At 32.2% G+C, this 18,894-nt stretch overlaps 1 protein-coding gene across 6 annotated transcripts in view; it reads right to left on the bottom strand.

Annotated features, from left to right (window-relative positions):
- LOC143253618 (C-terminal-binding protein-like) overlaps positions 1-11,712 on the bottom strand; it is a 71,073-nt gene extending 59,361 nt beyond the window's left edge. For 2 of the 6 annotated variants that reach the window (XM_076507751.1, XM_076507745.1), the window contains exon 1: positions 11,590-11,712. The gene's annotated coding sequence lies outside the window, so the exon portion shown is untranslated. Of the gene's footprint in view, positions 1-11,355 lie in introns of all 6 variants that reach the window. The other 4 variants (XM_076507746.1, XM_076507749.1, XM_076507753.1 and 1 more) reach the window with 4 other exon arrangements.
- Positions 11,713-18,894: the final 7,182 nt, after the last annotated feature.

The following is an 18,894-nucleotide window of genomic DNA, read 5'->3' as shown; positions in this document are numbered from 1 at the left end:
TTTACATCTGTCAGAGCCCTTTGATGTTAACAAGTGTGATGAATATGGCGGGTCAAAAAGTGGCTAAAATCATGTGCTAAAAAGGCTAAATGCAAATATTGCTCTAAAGTTTAGTAAATAAGATAGAATCTAACAGATGTGAATATAAAAAGTAAAAATAATAAACTACCACCAATGTATACAGGAAACCATATTCTGTCACCATGGGACAACCACCTTATCATAGATAGAGTTTGTATCAAACATAAAAACAGTAAAAAATGTTAATCTTTTCATCTATCAACAACATAAAACACAGTAAATTTGTTGATTCTCATTAAGTGGCTTGTGTGAACATTTAAAATCTTTATCTTATGTTTTCCAACTCATCTTCAAACAATCATTCTTTTGATTTCTCTAAAACAAGATTAACAGACAAAAAATAGAAGTCATGTTAACAAAAACATAACCCTATTTTTAACAAATACAAAAGCATTCATTTACATCTACTTTAATTACTCTCTTCTCTTGTATATAGAAAATTAATTTCAGTACTTATAGGCCTAAAAGCATTTATTTATATATTCCTAAATTTGATATTTCATTGATAAGTTATTTTAAGTTCATGATTGCTTAATCACATAATTATTATTAAATTAATTTCTGATTGTCTCAGTTTTTGTTTATCACCTGATGTCAGGTAAACTGAGGAAATGTGAATAAAATAAACACAAGTTTTATTATGTACAACATACAAAAGCTTGTGTGAACTTTAAAAGGCATAGTTCTTTCTAATATTTAATTTAAAAATACAGTTATAAATGAGAAATATAACCCAATGTAAAATAACAATGTAAATCTACATATTATTCAACAACCAAGCAATCAAGAGTTGGCAGTAGTGCTTTGAGCCACTTGCATTCCCTCTAGTTAGCAGTTCAAAGTTAACAAAAGTGGAAGATAGCTTCAGTAATTTTGCAATAACAATGACAGATTTCACTAGTGGTAATCAACATTTGGTGGAATCAAAATATGGATATGTTAAGTATATAATGTCCACAGTTTCTCCAGCATTGTTTGCTTATTTTTTCTTATTCCACGATTTTTAAATTCCTACTTTTTTATCTATCTTGTTTGCTAGCTTTTTTATATTCAACCATTGGTAAAGAATTACTTGTTACAGTAGCTAGCTGATACAATTCATGATGACTTCCTACAGCTATTGACTATCTAATCACATTAATTTGAGTTGTAAAATGTTAAGTTGCAGCTGGAGATTTGATTGGTAATACAATGAGCACTTAGTTTCTGTATAACTACACTCTTTGTATATAATGCATAACAACGGATAAAAATATATATGCTGAGACTAAGATGTCACCCTATTATGAAGGTATAAAACTGTATCAGTAGAAAAGTAGTTTTTTAAAGTAAAACATGTATACATAAAACATCTTTTTGAATAACCCTTAATTTCTTTTAAAGTAATTCTTTTATGAATATGTGTAATAAAATTTAATACTGTGTACTAATGGTTTTTTTCTCCTTCACTTCATACACAATATAGCAGTCGGCTCCTTAAAGACATCAAAGACAAAGCATTGAGTATCTACACATTATAGTTATCTAATGTTCATCTATCACTGACTGGTAATTCCAGTTTCATCTTGTATTTACACTTTTTAAATAAACCCATAATATCTGTAAGAAAACTAGCTTCAAGGGTGTAATGATAACATTGTAGACTAGAATTATGATGATTTTATCTCACATCAACATAGAAGAAACAAACTAACTTTTCAATACCCCTACAATCTCCACAGTGTACCTTATTTAGTATTCTAGGTTTGGGTGCAATATATACAAAAGTGATTTTGTTGTAGGCTAGCAACAGAATAACAAGAAAAAGAATTACAAACAAGCCATTTCTAGGAAATTTTCTTTTCCTTGTAAGCTTTTTTTTGTGCAACTTTATATGTCTACAGCTTTAACAGTCAATATTAAATGTTTTAAAGTATTGTTTGAATTGAATCTTTAACGTTTAGGGAGCTTTTTGTCCAAACATTCATCTAGGATTTTATGAAATTCTTTGTGATCCTATTATGAACCACTGTACCTAGCCTCAGATATGCATATAGTTTAAAACAAAGAACTCACATGGTTGGAGATTACTTAAGGTTTAATAATGGTAGTTTGTTGATATTTGGTTTTTTATTTAAATGCACTATTTTACTTTCTAACCATAGTTTAACTGAGTGGCACTGTTTGTAACTACAAATTTTATTATGTTCACCAAATTAGATAAGTTTAATTTACAACAGAGTGGTTACAGGAGATGACAATATTGTGATAACTCAGTTATCTATTCAATGTTACTTTTATGTTTGTCCTATTCAAACAATGCTTAAATTAATTGGATAACTGGCCATTTAATTATTTTGAATTGTAATTGTTAGATTTTTTAAGTGAAAACATTATTACATACATCAGTAATAGTGAAACATTTTCATAAATTAGTTATCAATTTATTTGATTAACATAGGTTCAGCTTGAGATAACTACATATTTCAAAGAGAAACATAAATGATGGCTGCCTGATTATATTTAACTGACAATGAAAATTTATTATCTAAGTAGCAAATATGCAGATTATACTTAAAAAATTCAAGCAAAATATTCTTAAATAAATTAGTTTTTCCAAGAATATTTAAATAGCAACCTCCAAAAAGAGTCTAAACATATGGTAATTCAAAAACTACTTAAAAACAATTCATTAATTTGATTGAGACAGCAATCAATGTAACTGTGTTCATAAGAATTCATTTAATTGATCAAAGAGCCCTGTATTATTATTATTATTAGCTGATTTAATTGACTGACTAATCTCAAGAAACAAATTGTTGAAAGTATAGAAAACAATAATCATGAACACTTATTGAGCAGTTGATGATTTAAGTCTTGATATTAATTCATTATACTGAACAACCTTGAATTAACATTTTCTTTAAACAAAAATGTATTTCCAAAAATACCTCCTGTTGCATAACAGTTATTTCTACACAAACTGAAAACATTAACAAAACAATGGAAAACAGCCACTGGAAAGAAGACAACTTCAACAGCAATTACACCAATAACCAACAACCTATCTTTCCAGGTAGAATTGAAAACATCTTTTCCCTAAACACCCCAATACAGTATCTTAAACAACTTTTCCAAAGAATTCTCACACAAAACCAACAACATAATTTCAAAGAAACCTAAAATACAATCTTATGCAGAAAGATATAAATTCCATAAACAACCTACAAGACAACATAGAAATTCTAAAAGCAAATAAAGGCAATGCAATAGTAGTAATGAACACAAATGAGTACATTCAAAACATATTAGCAACAAATTTAAGTCAACACATGCAAATCCAACAAAAACACATGAAAATCAACTAAACAAAATGCTACTACAAATGAAAAAACCAACACAAACTCAGAAAACTTTTATTCCTACCTATGTAAGACACCCTCAAACCTCACAATCTCAATTGTTCACTACACTCCATAATATAGACCTCTGAATCATTCAGCTACAACCTTGGTAAATACATAGCATGGGCATTTTCTAAATATGTAAATGAGCTAGCTCCTTTTTAAATGACTCTTTTAACTTCAAAATATGTTCTTGATGAACTTAACCACAATGCCTTAATAGACAGTTTTGATGTAATCTCCCTCTTCACAGATGTTCCAACTACCAACTCCTGTAAGACAGTTTTAGAACATTATGTCCAAAACCCCAATCCATTAATACACATCCACAGTAGCCAATTAGCAATGATAGCAAAATTTACCAACACCAAAACTAATTTCATGTTCAATGATCAAAACTGCACATGAATAAATGGCAATCTTATATTACCAGTTCTAGCCATTATTTTCACAACAAAGATAAAATCTCAAGTGATCAATTCAGCTTTACACCCACCACTATACTGGTACAAATATGTTGATGATACAATTGCTGGATTCATATCTACAGAACACACAGTTTTTTTTTCAACCATATTAACTCCATACACCATGACATTAAGCTCACCTACGAACACAAAAAACTATCCAAATAACATTTCTCAACCCAAAGATTGCAAAAATTGATACATAGTTCAAAACTGAAATTCACAGAAAAATCACCCATATTGGACTATACATTCCCTAGGACTCGGCACATTAAACAAAACAAAAACTTGACAAATGAAGAAACCAGATAAACATAGTCATATAACTATGCTCACCCAATAAAATTAATGATGAAATCAACCAAACAAAACAGCCACAGTTAACAACAAACAAATAATACATTCAAAGAATCAACAAACTATAAAACCTTACACTATTGCATACCACATAATCCTGATATTAGTGAAAAAGTAACCAACATCTGGAAAAAACTTACAACAAAACATAACATTCTGGTAAATAAAAATAGGTTAAAAACTAAAATCCATACTATGTGGAAACTACAATGACAATCATAACACCAACATTATTTATAAAACATAATGTAACAACTGCCATGATTTCTATATCTGAGAAACAAGCAGAAAAATGTAAATCAGATTCAAAATACACTTTTGAACACTGCAACTCCAATAACCACAACAGAACTATACAAAAACACCAACATTCTAAGTATACAAACAAATAAAAACTCAAAATCAAAGAAGCCCTACTTATACAAAAGCCCAAACCAAAATTAAACTAATACAAAGGAGTACCTTTATACTTATATTGATTAATAACCTAACATCTAACCACAATGCCCCATATAAACTCATACTTGTTCACACTCTCATCTCTAAAATGTGACCTGCAAGTCAGTTGGAAACTATTTTTGTTAACCTGATGTCAAACATTGTTCTGTACTTTATATTAAAATTTTAGTACTCATACTAGCCATCTTTAGAATAACTTATTTAAAATGTGACCTGCAAGTCAGTTGGAAACTATTTTTGTTAACCTGATGTCAAACATTGTTCTGTACTTCATATTAAAATTTTAGTACTCGTACTAGCCATCTTTAGAATAAGTTATTTCTTCTCTCCTAACATTTCTTTTTCTTGCCCATCTAAGCATTGGTCTGATTTTGCCAAGCTTGCTCCTGTCTTTTACACACCCATTTACTTGCCCTTGGTGATATTTGTCTTGTGACACTTTCCACCTACATCAATATACTCTCTTATCCTGAAAATCTTAAATAAGCATTTCATTCAGGTAATGTTATCTTTTTCGTGAGATTGACAGAGTTCATTATCTATAACACAAGCTCTTAGCAGGAAAGAATGGTGGAGAGTGACAAAAAAGTATTATTGGAAATACATTTTCAATTCAAGAAAATGTTAGCTTCCAAAGCATACTTACATCACCTTACTCCAGACCTGGAATCTTACAGAAATAAGGTGGAGGGACTAGTGAGGACATTATCCATACAAAAAGCATCTGCATAGATCATCGGTGTATAGGAAATATATCTTTAATGTTTTTGAAACTAAATTTAAATTACTAAATTTACAATAATTATATATTTTTCAATAACCAGATTTTAAACAAGTAATAAGAGTTCCTATGGAAGCTAACTATTCTACTTGTATTGCCAATTTATATCTTTTTTATGAAAATAGGTTTATCAAAAATTACATAAACCCAGATATTTTTGCTTTAACTTACATATATATTGATATTTTAATTAGTATAAACAATCTCAAATTAAATAATGTTATTAATGCTATTTATCCAGTAATATTAGAAATTCAAAATACTTCAATATCCAATGTTAAGGCACATCATTTAAACTCAGAAATTAAAATAAATTATAATGATATCAGTCTAAATATTTTTGTTAAAAGAAAATATTTTTCTTTTTCAATATACGGTTTACCCTCTTCTAATAAAAATGTACCATATGCTTCTGTTACAAGGATCATAACTTATCAATTATCCAGATTTTGTAAAGCTTGTAATAAATTACAATATTTTATTATTAATGTTGGAATACTGATACAAAAATTAATATTTAATATGATAAATATAAGAATGTATTAAATAAATATAAAGAAATAAAAATTAAGGAAATTTTACTGAAAGTTTCTGCTAAATATTTTTAATTGTTAATGAGGTCATTTGAACAACTTGGCACTACTTTATGTGGATGAACACCTTATTGCATATAAAGGCTTGTTTAGAGTCTGAAAATTGGTAGTTGCAGTAGATTTAACAGGTGGTGGTTGGGACACTTTATACAAGTACACTTTAATGGGCTAATAATTAGTGCCTTACCACTACTTTTTTCTTTTATTATTTTTCCTTCTCTACTTTGGAGAGCAGTCAGCTTTCACAGTCTGCAGGCAGTGAAGGGTGATAAAGATGTGGGCTTGAGCACCCACATCTCATTCTCCTAATTTCTTGTTCTATTCCTTTGATTATTATATTTAATTATTCTTCATGTGAGACAGGCAAACAGAGGTTAAAACTGATAGATGGTGTATCCCCACCACAATGCAGGTACTACCCCACAGCCACCTCCAAAACCTAAGGTACATTTCATATCCAACATAATGCTACCTTGGGGATCCTTTCAGTTAGTGTAGCATTTTTTATTTTATTTGGGCTTGTTTCTCTTAATAACAAATTACTATTAATCAGAGGTTTGGATTTCCTGTTTTTAAAGCAACTCTTTCTTTTGATTTTGTTTTATTAATATTAATAAAATTTTATATATATATATTAATATTGAATGGTTCCCAACCTGTAGCATTGTCAATGTATGTGCTATTTCCACTGATAAATATCCATCACAGGACAAAGTTAAGACTGACATAGAAATATGGCAACCTTAAAAATTAAACCCTAATACTGTGCAAGGGATTTCATTTCCTCCATACCTGAAGCTTGAGCTTCTGGATAGCCAGGTATATAATGTCTGATCATGGTTGCCTCCAAGAGATGGTCAAAAGGGAAGTGAAATAGGTGATCACTCCCAGATGTACTGCTGAAGAAGAAATCAGGGAGTTGTTGCTAATTTGATGCTATCAACAGAACTCAAGAATGGGTTGGAACAAATCATAGCTAGTATCTTGGGAAGCATATGAAAGGAATGAAACTGTAATTCCATCCTGTCCTGAAATAATGTATATACTGCCAAATCCCAAGGGTGCAGTGAGTGATGGAGACCACATTGTCAGTAACTGGGTGTTCCAATGAATGACCAACCCACCAATCATCAGTGTTTCAAAATAGGAGCCATTCCAACAGAAACCTCATAATGCAGCACTTATTCTGTTGAGAGAATCTGTTTGGGTGGAGACAATTGATTTGCTGCCAAAGTCATGACCTGTAGAACATGGCAAGCTAAAAGGATGACATGATAGGAGTGTTCCTCAGAAAAAACATCCAAGGCTTGAAAAGAAAAGCCCTGGACCAAGTAACCCTTTGATGGGAAATGCAAGACATCATTGAGGAATTGTAGGAGTGAAGCCCAGACCATGAGGCATATTTTTTTAAAGAAAAAGATCTAACACACTGTGTAGGGAAGCATCATCCATGCAGAGACCCTGAAATTTCTAACTGTTAATATATATATATATATATATATACACACACACACACACATCTTTGAAGTGAGATATTTGTATAGAGATAGATTCTGGATGAGCTGATGACAGATGAACCCATATTTTAGTACTGTTCTGATTTAACAGCCACTTCATTTAATAAATGAAAATGATCCTAAATTAGGAAACTGAAGAAGCCAGTGCATCTGTTTATGATCCATTGGTCACATAAAGACCAGTGGAGAGATCTTGTGTGCTTATCTTAATGGCATAATGTCCCTATTCCCAAATGAAAAAGAATGATCAATACAGTGGGACAAGAAAAGGTAAGAGTCAGACTTCCTGTTCCATGACATGGAGCTTGAAGGAAGTCACTGAGCCTGACTGAGATACTGAAATACTCAGATTGGTGAAATATTGTGTTGGTTGTTTCTGATAGTATAATTCAAGTGTGATGTTCTAACAATCAATGAAATTGTGCCAGTAGAAACCAGTAGTCATGCAATGTTGTGTGCACAGGATAAAGGAATTTAGGTGCTGAGATAAAGCTTGTTCAATTTGGCACAACCCACATGGTACCAATTCTAATATGAAGGTAAGAATCCTGAACTACAGTACCTGACCCTTTCACACACACACACACAAACTGATAACAGTGGGAAGTCACCACTATGGCATTGTGCAGACAAGAACTGATGACATCAACCTTGGACATCTACAATCCTAGTAAAAAAAAGTCAACTCAGGAGAGAGGAATGAGTCCTTTGTGAATCTTGGAGAATCTTGGTATTGATACAGACAAGAAAGACTGATAATAGTACACCAATATCCTATCTTCTATGGCCCAACAAACCAATGGGAAAAAAGACCCTGGAAGAACTGTCATGGCTCTCTTTCTCTCTTTACTTCCAGACCAACCAAACTCTAATGGCCCTAGAACTAAGTTCTGAAATCATGGATCTGCAGGAGGTGGAAACTACAGGTTTGGGTGGATAATGTGGTGAAAATGTGAAATGAATGACTAATCCTGACTCAAGAACTTGTAGTGCTACTTGGTTGGAATGCCACCCATGGGTGTTGGTGATTACTGTATGCCTTTGAGATCTGTGTGGGTTCAGCTCCAAGAATATTTGGACATGGATATAATCTATTCTGGATACCACTGGACTGAGGAGCTGATATCAAGGGTCAGGACTTTCAAACAGGTGCAGAATTATAGCCCCCTGAGGAAGACAACACGGATGAATGAAGGTATCTTCAGCTATGAGAGCTTTATTTTTCTAACAGGGTGGTTACTCTTTGGAATGACATACAGTTAAAGGAGTTTAAGAGAACGTTTGATAAATATGGCAACACTTCTGAGAGCTAAATGTTTTCAATAACCTATTTTTTTCACAATTTCACTTCATAAACTTCCAATATATATGCTTGAAATTAAAATCATCCATAATTATAATATCATTAGCAGCTGTAATACTAACAGCAATCTCTCTCCAAAAATCTTCTCATTAGTTTCAGCAATATCACCTAGTGGTCTGTAACTAATTCTGGTGAAAAGCTTTCTACTCCTAAATCTACTAACAGAAACCTAAATACATTCAACTTCTTTGATATTTTCCATCTTCCACTTTAGTAGGATATAACTCACACTTCACATACAAGCCACTTTTTTCTCTTTTTAGAATTCTATTCCTACTAAACCCATAGTTTTAAAACAATTGTCTTCACCTAGCCAAATCTCTAATTATATACTTTATCTCTAATTATTTTAGCAATTCAATAGTAACAATTTAGTTTAGGTGACCTTACCAAAATTTATACAGTTATCCAAATCTTTGATTTCTTTGTTTTATTTTGAAGATGAGAATACACAAACTTAAGGTTTGAAAAAGATAGGATAAGTTGTAGTTAAGACAGTTTTATATTTCTAACAAGGAATGCTTATGGAATGAGTTACCATTTACATGAGTATAAGCTGGCACTTTACAAGAGTTCAATATTGGAATCAAGAATCTGATTAATAATAAAAGGAAGTTTTTAAATTTTGTCTTCACAAAGGTGGGTGTGAAAGAAAGCTTTGAAAGAATAAATTGTCTCTTGTTGTCAATGTATGATATAAAAGCTTAATCGTAAAGGGTTTGTTACAAATTAGTTAATTTATTAATGATGTTCAACAAAAGGTGATAAAGTTGGACATTCAGCTAATAACACTGTATAACAAATATACCATTTACTTGAATGGCTTTCCACATTTTCCAATTGTTGGATCTTCAGCTTATGTAATAGTAATTGTTGTTGTTGATTTTTTCTATTTTATGCACATAGTTTACATTCAGCTCACATGTAGAACTGCTGAAGTTTAGTGTACCAAAATCAGTCTTTCTCAGACTGACACCAATTAACAATATTAATAATACACTATATAAAAAGTGAAACAAAAACAAACACATTCAATAGGTTTTTTTTTCCAATACATGATGAAGAGGAAGACTCAGAATCTCAAAATGCATTTTATAATTCTTTGCAACAAAATAAAACCTAAGAAATAGGTTTTGTAAGAGGAATTATCTAATTGCAAAGTTTAACAAACAAGTTTCATGTTACATGAAAAACTTAAGAAAAATAAATTTTTATTCCCCAGGAACAATAATGTCAAAGTCCTTAGTTTTGCAATTTTAACAGTTTAGTTCTCATTCTAAATGTCAAAGTGAATGGTGGATGTAATTATAAAATTTTGAACACAATTTTAAAAATATCTTAGGTCCTAGTGTAAAAAAATCACACCCAGTCTCTCTTACATATAAACAGTGACCAACACTGACGAAAGAATATACCTCACCATCATTTTTTTTTACTAACCAAATGACATGACAAGTTTTTTTTTGCACTAGCTTACAAATCACTTATATTCTTATTTATAGCACTGACAACAAGTAATGTTGCCCACTTCAGCATTTAGTTATTAAAACAACAAAAAAGAAAAATTAAAAATGAGGGTAGTCCCACTTAAATGGGCAGAGATTGAAAAAATGTTCTGTCCCAATTCTAACAAGCTCATTCAGTCACTCCAATGAAAATCTCATTGCTTGTATGAAGATTAAAATACAGAAACAGGTGTTAGGGCTTCAAACTTTTCTGCACCTTTGTTTCTGTGCAAGGGAAACTTTTTTTCAATGAAATATTACATAAACCTTAAGTAATACATTTTATAAGTGATCTTCACTACTTAAACTTTTAAATCAATTTAAAAACTTCAATATAAAAAATTTAAAATGCTAATTAAAATAACAGGTTTCCTCTATTAAATGAATATCAATAGTTTACTGTCACTAGCACTGGTAATAATAATAGCACTATTTCAATTGAAAAATGTTCGTGAAATGTTCTTAAATTTCTATATTTCATTCATTTTAAATTTAAGGTTTCATTCCTAACGTGAATGTAGACCTTTGAGAAAATTTTGGTATTTCAACACTGCATTAGCTCTCACTCTCACTAAAACCGAGATCTATCACTAAATTTAATTGGATTTTTGTTAAAGTCTATACTGTTTCCATTTACGCTTAACTTTATATGGAGCTTCAAAAGAAAACTGGGATACTAAAACTGATATACATATATCTTTAGTACCACTGTAAATTGTAACTTGTTAAGCATCGTCTTAATAAGAGCAGCAATACTAGAGCAACAATATCAGTAGTCGTAGTAGCCCTTTATCATATATATATTACTAGTAGTACTAGAAATGAGAAGTTAAAGCTATAAATGCTTACAACAATGAGAGTAGGACTTGTCAAAATAGCCGACTAGTAGATAGGATGGATAGCAATTAGGCCTAATTTGTTACTTTGCTAGCTTAAGTACCACAAGACTACTGAGCAAGATGGAAATGCTAATATTATTATTTATTTTTACTAACCTGTTAAACATTTAAATTTTAACTCTGCGAAAAATTATGGCTTAAGCCTACTTTTATTTAAAATAATTCAATTTTCAGTGGTACAAACCTTCTTCCTGGAAAAGTTGAAATATTGCGCCATCTAACCAAATCAAACAAGTTTAGCGTTATCTGGTCACATGGACATCCCCTGTTGTAAAAAGGATGGTACATTTTGTTTTAAAATAATAGTATGTGATAAAAATAGGTGCTTGACTTTCACATTGTTTCGGGCCAGAACGCCAGAAAAAGGACGAAATAATGATGTAAAAAGGAGTTGCCAAGTGGCTTGGCTATACATGTATATTTTACAAAAGGAGACTGAAAGTATAAACAGCTGCAAAGAGCTAGTGGTACCACTAGCAGCTCAACTTTACGGATATAGAGGCATGTCCCCAGAGTATTTATATTATTTACAATTGCTATAAAAGTCAAATATCTAAAGGTGATAGTGATATATCACCTTCGGTTCCTAAGCTTCCGGAAGAATCTAAGCACTTGACGTCTAAAATGATGGAGTCAATCATAATGCAAATGAATCTTTGCCATCAGTCTCAGACTTCAACTAATAATAAGAAATGTTGACTTTGCACTAGCAAGTTTGCCACAATCTTCTATCACTCCCCTTCCATACACACACACACACAACTAGAGGCTCAGCGGTAAGTCTGAAGGCTTATGTTACTAAAAACTGATTTTTATACCTGTAGTGGGCACTGAAAATATAGTTGTTGTGTAGCTTTACGCTTAAAAAAAACAAACAAACAGTCTTTTATTGCCTTTAAAGCACAGCCCCATATGATTAAGAACTTGAATTACTGAAGTATCAACAAAAATGGAACTATTCAGATGCAAAACAACCTCTGATGTTAAATGTATTTTTAGGTTACTACCTCTGTCAACGAGCACAAAATACGTGATTCTTGTATATGTTACTGTTTTATCCTTCGTGTAGCACGAATTGTATCATGGATTCCTGTTTATGCTACTAGTACAGTTTCCTATTCACTACTTGCTATATTTGCATTTGACTGCTAATTTCAGATTGTTAGGGAATTATTCCCTTTCCATTCTTATAGTTATCAACTTGTTTTTGCCTCCAACGTTCCAGCCATACTCCTTATAACATAAAACATATCACGATTAGAATAATGAAAGTACAGTATATTATTAATATTGTATTAACACACATCTACATAAATTTTTATCTAAATTGAACCACAAATAAACTGTTTATAAACAAATAAACAACCATAGGAGGGGCAAAAAGTGTTCGTGCGTCTACTTTAATGGTCAGTTGTGCAGCCTTTCAGGTGAATTACTTGGCGCAATCTTTCCTCGTAGCCCTCCATGATTGTTTGACAGTATTCGACTGGTATTTTCTTCCATTCTTCTTTACAGAAAACCTCCAACTCTTGCAAATTTTTCGGATGACGCTGATGAACCCTGGTCTTCAACTCATGCCAAACGTTTTCAATTGGGTTGAGATCGGGTGACTGCGATGGCCACTTCAGAACGCTTGTATGGTTCCTCTGCAACCAGGATTGCACGTATTTCGATATGTGCTTAGGGTCATTGTCGTGCTGGAAGATCCAACGACGCCGAAGCCGTCAGTTCCGAGCATCATTTTTGTTATAAGTGCCTAATATATCAACGTACTCTTCTTTATTCATGATTCCGTTGACGCGGCGAAGGCTGCCTACACCAGAAGAGCTGAAGGAACCCCATAGCATGATCGAGCCACCTCCGTGTTTAACTGTAAGAACAGTGTTCTTTGGAAGATTTCATTCCCTCTTCTGACGGAAAATATAGCGAACGTCATTGTGGTTGTAAAGCTCGATTTTAGTCTCGTCTGACCAAAGAATACTCTTCCAATAGGTAAAGGGTTTATCTACATGCTTTCTTGCATTCCTCAATCGTGCTTCTAAATGAACAGGCTTTAAATATAGAGTTCTACGAGGACGGCATGCTTTGAACACAGAAGAGCGTAACATATTCGTAACTATAGAGGTGCTTACTTCAACTCAATTTCCCTTACCAGTTTCTGTATGTCATTACGTGTTAAACGAGAGTTCCTACTAACTTCTCTGATAACCTTCCTCTTGGTTCTCTCTGGAATTTTGGTGGGGCGTCCGGAACGAGGGAAGTTAAAAATTGATCCTGTAAGCTTAAACTTGGCAATTATGCTTTGAACAGTAGATTTCGGCACATTACGTTGTGTAGCAATACTGGAAAGAGAGACAAGACTTGTATTTTACAATAATTCGGTTTTTTTAAATCACTGGACAGTTGTTTCATGTTCGCCATGATGACCAAGCAGATAATGACGGAGACGGTGCTAAACTGTTGGAAGTACATTTTTTGTTTGCTAAATTTCAATAATTATGAACCAAGTGTCTAGTTCTGGAATGGTATAATGTAGTTTATTCGCCAAACTAAATAAACATTTTACTGAAATATCAGTTTTTCACACATTCTGAACTGCACGAACACTCTCTGCTCCTCCTATTTTTGGTTATTTGTTTATAAACAGTTTATTTGTCGTTCAATTTATATAAAAATTTATGTAGATGTGTGTTAGTATAGTATTTATTATATACTTTACTTCTATTAGCCTAATATAAGAACTTTTTAAGTTATGAGCAAAACCACTCGGGACGCAGGGGTACGAACACCTTCTGTCGTAACTGTAAGTTCCGAACAGCTAATTTCTGAGGTTTTTTAAAGACAGGATTCTAAAACTTTCCAGATACTACCTTTGACATAAGTTTTGCGTGCTGTAGCAAAAGCTCGCTTTTCGATAGCAACGTTAATAAATTCCTTTTCATAACGTCCATCCTGGAGAAGGGGACCCAATCTGGGTAATAATATTCTCATAACGAATTACCAACGTTTTTGAGACGCACATGATTCAAGTTCATTCTAGAAATGTTCTTTCACTAGAAAAAACCACAATATCTAGATTTCGATATAAACACTAGTAATCAAACACCAAAGTTTAAAGTTTTCAACAAAGCGTATTTTTTCAACTTTGAATTATTATACTTTTCATTCCCAAATACGAACATGTTCCGATGTTCAGTACTCTAATCTTATTAGATACAATATAATTTATTCTTATTACAAGATTTTGTGCATATAATTTGTACATTCAGACTTACTTCACATAAGTATGGTTTCGTCCAATTCAATGGGAAATTCAACAACATTCTTGCTATAGATTATGGGCTTAGACATTTTACAGAGTATCAAGACCTTTTAAAACGTTTACATTTTTATTGGAATATACTTTAGGATAATAGTAAACGGTTTATTAGCTGCTAGTTTAAGTTATTGTTATATATTGATATACATATACATTTAATACCTGCTATACAACAGTTCCTTATATAACACGACATCACATTAATTACGTGATTACTTTCTTTAGCCATATTAATGACAGTTGCACTTTTTCCTTATCAGTATTAGTACTATTTAACTTCCTACTTGGCCCGGCATGGCCAGGTGTGTTATGGTGTGCGAGTCGTGATTTGAGGGTCGCGAGTTCGCATCTCCGTCACACCAAACATGCTCGCCTTTTCAGCCGTAGGGGCGTTATAATGTGACGGTTAATCCTACTATTCGTTGGTAAAAGAGTAGCTGGTGGTGAGTGGTGATGACTAGCTGCCTTCCCTCTAGTCTTACACTACTAACTTAGGGACGGCTAGCGCAGATAGTCCTCGAGTAGCTTTGCGCAAAATTAAAAAAACAAACAAAATAACTTCCGACTTTCCACAGAAATATGAGATCGAAGACCTAATACAAGAAACTAACCCCCACATTATAATAGTAAGCAAAAGTCTAATATACAATAACAATAATTTAAAATGCCAAATTATAAAACAATAAGGAAAGACAGAATAAATAAAAATGATGAAAACAGAGGCATTATGCTGCTCAACAAAATGGAGCTATTAGTTATAGAAATTAAATTGAGCAGTAACAACGAACATCTTACTGTCGATATCCTACAAAGAAATAAAACAAAAGTTAACTGTAGCAGGAATTTACTGCTCACCTAATAAACAACTAGATATAGCATTATTCAACAACATCTTTTCTCACAACCAAAACTCTATAGTTATGGGTGACTTAAATAGTAAACATGTTAACTTTGGATGCCGGAGCTCAAACTACAATGGTAGAAGTCTTTTACAATTCATAGATGATAACAATATAGTCTTATTAAATGATACCAACCCTACACACACAGCGTATGCCAATAACTACAGTGACATACTAAACCTGTGCATGTGTACATATAATCTGAGCCAAAAAATAATAAAATTCCAAGTGGGAAAAGATGTTGATAGTGATCACCTTCCAATATATTGTGTCTTCGATCTTGCCTCCCATAAAAATATAACACTTAGGAAAGAAAAATGTTATTACAGTAAAGCAAATTGGTAAAATTACAAACAGGAATTAGGCAACCTACTACCTAATAAAGTTATAAAAGAAATTAAAACCCATATTGAAATGGATAACTACTGTCAAACAATTACGGAGTGCCTTCAGAAAGCAGCCGAGATAACAATACCAAAACACCATAAAACAACAAACAATACATGGAAACCCACCACAGAAATAATCACACTAATCAAAAAACGAAGACAATTAAGAAGATAGTACATGATAACAAGAGACAGAGAAACAAAAAAGCAAATAAACAATATTAGAAATCACATCAGAACACAAATAAAACAACAAAAACAAGATAAATGGGACAACTACTGCTCAAAACTAAATGATAAAACTGACCCGAAAAAATTCTGGTCACATCTTGAAAGACTCACCAATAAAAATACAGTCACAACGAAATATGCTGCACTCGAACATAATAATACTATAGCACACACAAATAAAGAAATAGCCGAAGCTTTCAAAGATCAACTTCAAAATACTTTTAAAACTCACACTGATCCAGATATGGATACATATTTCTACAATAAAGTCACTAATCACATATTAAACAATAAACAACAATTCAAACCAATTTTTCCAATAAACATAACTGACACAAATAAAAGTTCTAACACAGATTATACAAGCACGTTACTAACAAATAAAATATCCCTTCAAGAACTACTGGAAGCAATAAAAAACACAAAAACAAAGCACCAGGTGAAGATGAAATACAAGCTATCCTTCTAAAAAAGGGCACTCCGAAATTGTTTGACCACTTAAATTCACTTTTTAACCTATCACTATCCTCAGGATACATCCCAGTTTCTTGAAAGTTTGCTAATATATTAATGTTCCATAAGGAAGGAAAGTCAGAAATAAACCTTATAGCTACCGACCAATCAGTTTGACCAGCTGTGTAGGCAAAATTATCGAAAGAATAATCAGTAATAGACTCTCCACATTTTTGGAGATAACATCAAAATTACCAAAAGAACAAAATGGATTCAGGAAATTTAGACAAACGATAGACCACCTAATCAGATTAACCGAAACCATAATAGATAGCTTCAATAAAAAAGAATGTACTGTTGCTTGCTTCCTTGATATAGAGAAAGCATTCGACACTGTATTGCACGATGGTCTAAGGTTCCGAATGAATGAAATGGAACTACCGTGAGGAATTATTCGCTGGTTATCTAACTTTCTGGAAAATAGAAAATGTAGAGTAAATGTTGAAGGAACATTTTCTGAATACTTTACTCCAGAAGCTGGTGTCCCTCAGGGAGGAGTGGTTAGCCCTATACTCTTCATCATGTATGTAAACAATATACCACTGACGTATATTCATACATAGGTCTGACGTATGATTCAAAACTAGCTTGGATCAATCATGTGAACGAAATTAAAAATAAAGTCTGACGAAGAACTAACTATGCTAGGAGTCTAACTGGTAAAAACAGTGGAAAATCTACAGATAACATACTAAAAATCTATAAAACATATATCAGAACTGTAATAGATTATGCAGCTCCAGCATGGATAACTGTAAGCAATAAAATAATTAAAACCAAACTACAAACAATCCAAAACACACTCCTCACAACTGCATACAGAGTTCCAAGAACTATATCATTTCAGTTCATTTACAAATATTCGAACATTCCAACCATACCAGATAGACTCCTACATAGCACAATAATGTACTTTAATAAGAATTGGATGAAAAACGAATTGCTATGCGAATTAGACAGGTACCTCATACATGATGAAAATGGTCCTAAATATCTCTCCCCAGTTAATTTATATTTTAAATATAAAAATAAATAAAAATATATAAAATAATAATAAAAATATTTATACATACACACATATATATATATATATATATATGTATTAAACAATAAAAAAATCCCACCAACAAACTTGACATTCTGCTGATAGAATAAAATAATCACTATATATGAGCTACAATACATGGACATTGCCCTGAAAAGGATCAAAATAATATTCAGTTCTACAATTACAAATACCAATCGGCAAGAACATAAGTACAGGGAGGAGGAAGAGGTCATAGAGAACCTGACCCTCCAGGATATGAACCTTTCTTACCCAAACACCGACAGAGATTCGATACTTTCCACAGGCTAATTGTGCTTCCTTTATGTTTTGTTTCTCAGAAATTTTAATTTTTATTGTTTGTTCGTGTAGCCCTCTTTAGGTTTTATTACACGTCATAATTAATATGTGTGGTAAAATTTTTAAACAAATTATATATGTTTAATATGTTGTTTTATTTGTACTATAGTTAACGTCGTTATATGTTCAAAGTCAGTTCAGATATTATTTTAATTCTTTATAAATATTAATTTTGGATTGTACTAAGGGAAAATTACTGCAAAGAATTAGACATAGTTTAAACAGTAACACGATAAAAAGTCACTTGTTTCTGACACTAGACAATAGGAGTGGCCAAAATGAGTTTATTCGAACTAAACAAATGGGGTAATTGGTTGGTTGTTTCATAGGAAAACCAAATCGGGCTATCCACTGGGTCCAACGGTAAGGAATTGAGGCTCGGATTTTAATGATGGAAGCTCGTAAATTTGCCGTTGTTCCACCGCGGAACTAGGCGGGATAGAAGAAATAGAGGAAAAATGATGTCAGTTTACGTTTCCTAAACAAATGTTTTCTACAATAGCACTTCAAGCCAAAAGCTTGTTTCTGTGTTGTGTTACTTTAACATTTTCTAATTGTTACTTTCGTGTATTGTTATGCTATTTAGCATAACTAATGTCATTCATTTTCATTTTAATTTATTGTTGATTATTATACTTTCATCATAGGCATCATTTTGCGTTTTGTTTTTTTTTTTTAGCTTATGACTAGCCTAAATCTCGTAACTGGTTGAATATTGAGATATTGGAAT

Source organism: Tachypleus tridentatus, chromosome 6, assembly GCF_004210375.1.
Source record: "Tachypleus tridentatus isolate NWPU-2018 chromosome 6, ASM421037v1, whole genome shotgun sequence".
NCBI lineage: Eukaryota > Metazoa > Arthropoda > Merostomata > Xiphosura > Limulidae > Tachypleus > Tachypleus tridentatus.
This window is presented reverse-complemented; position numbering and strand designations above follow the sequence as displayed.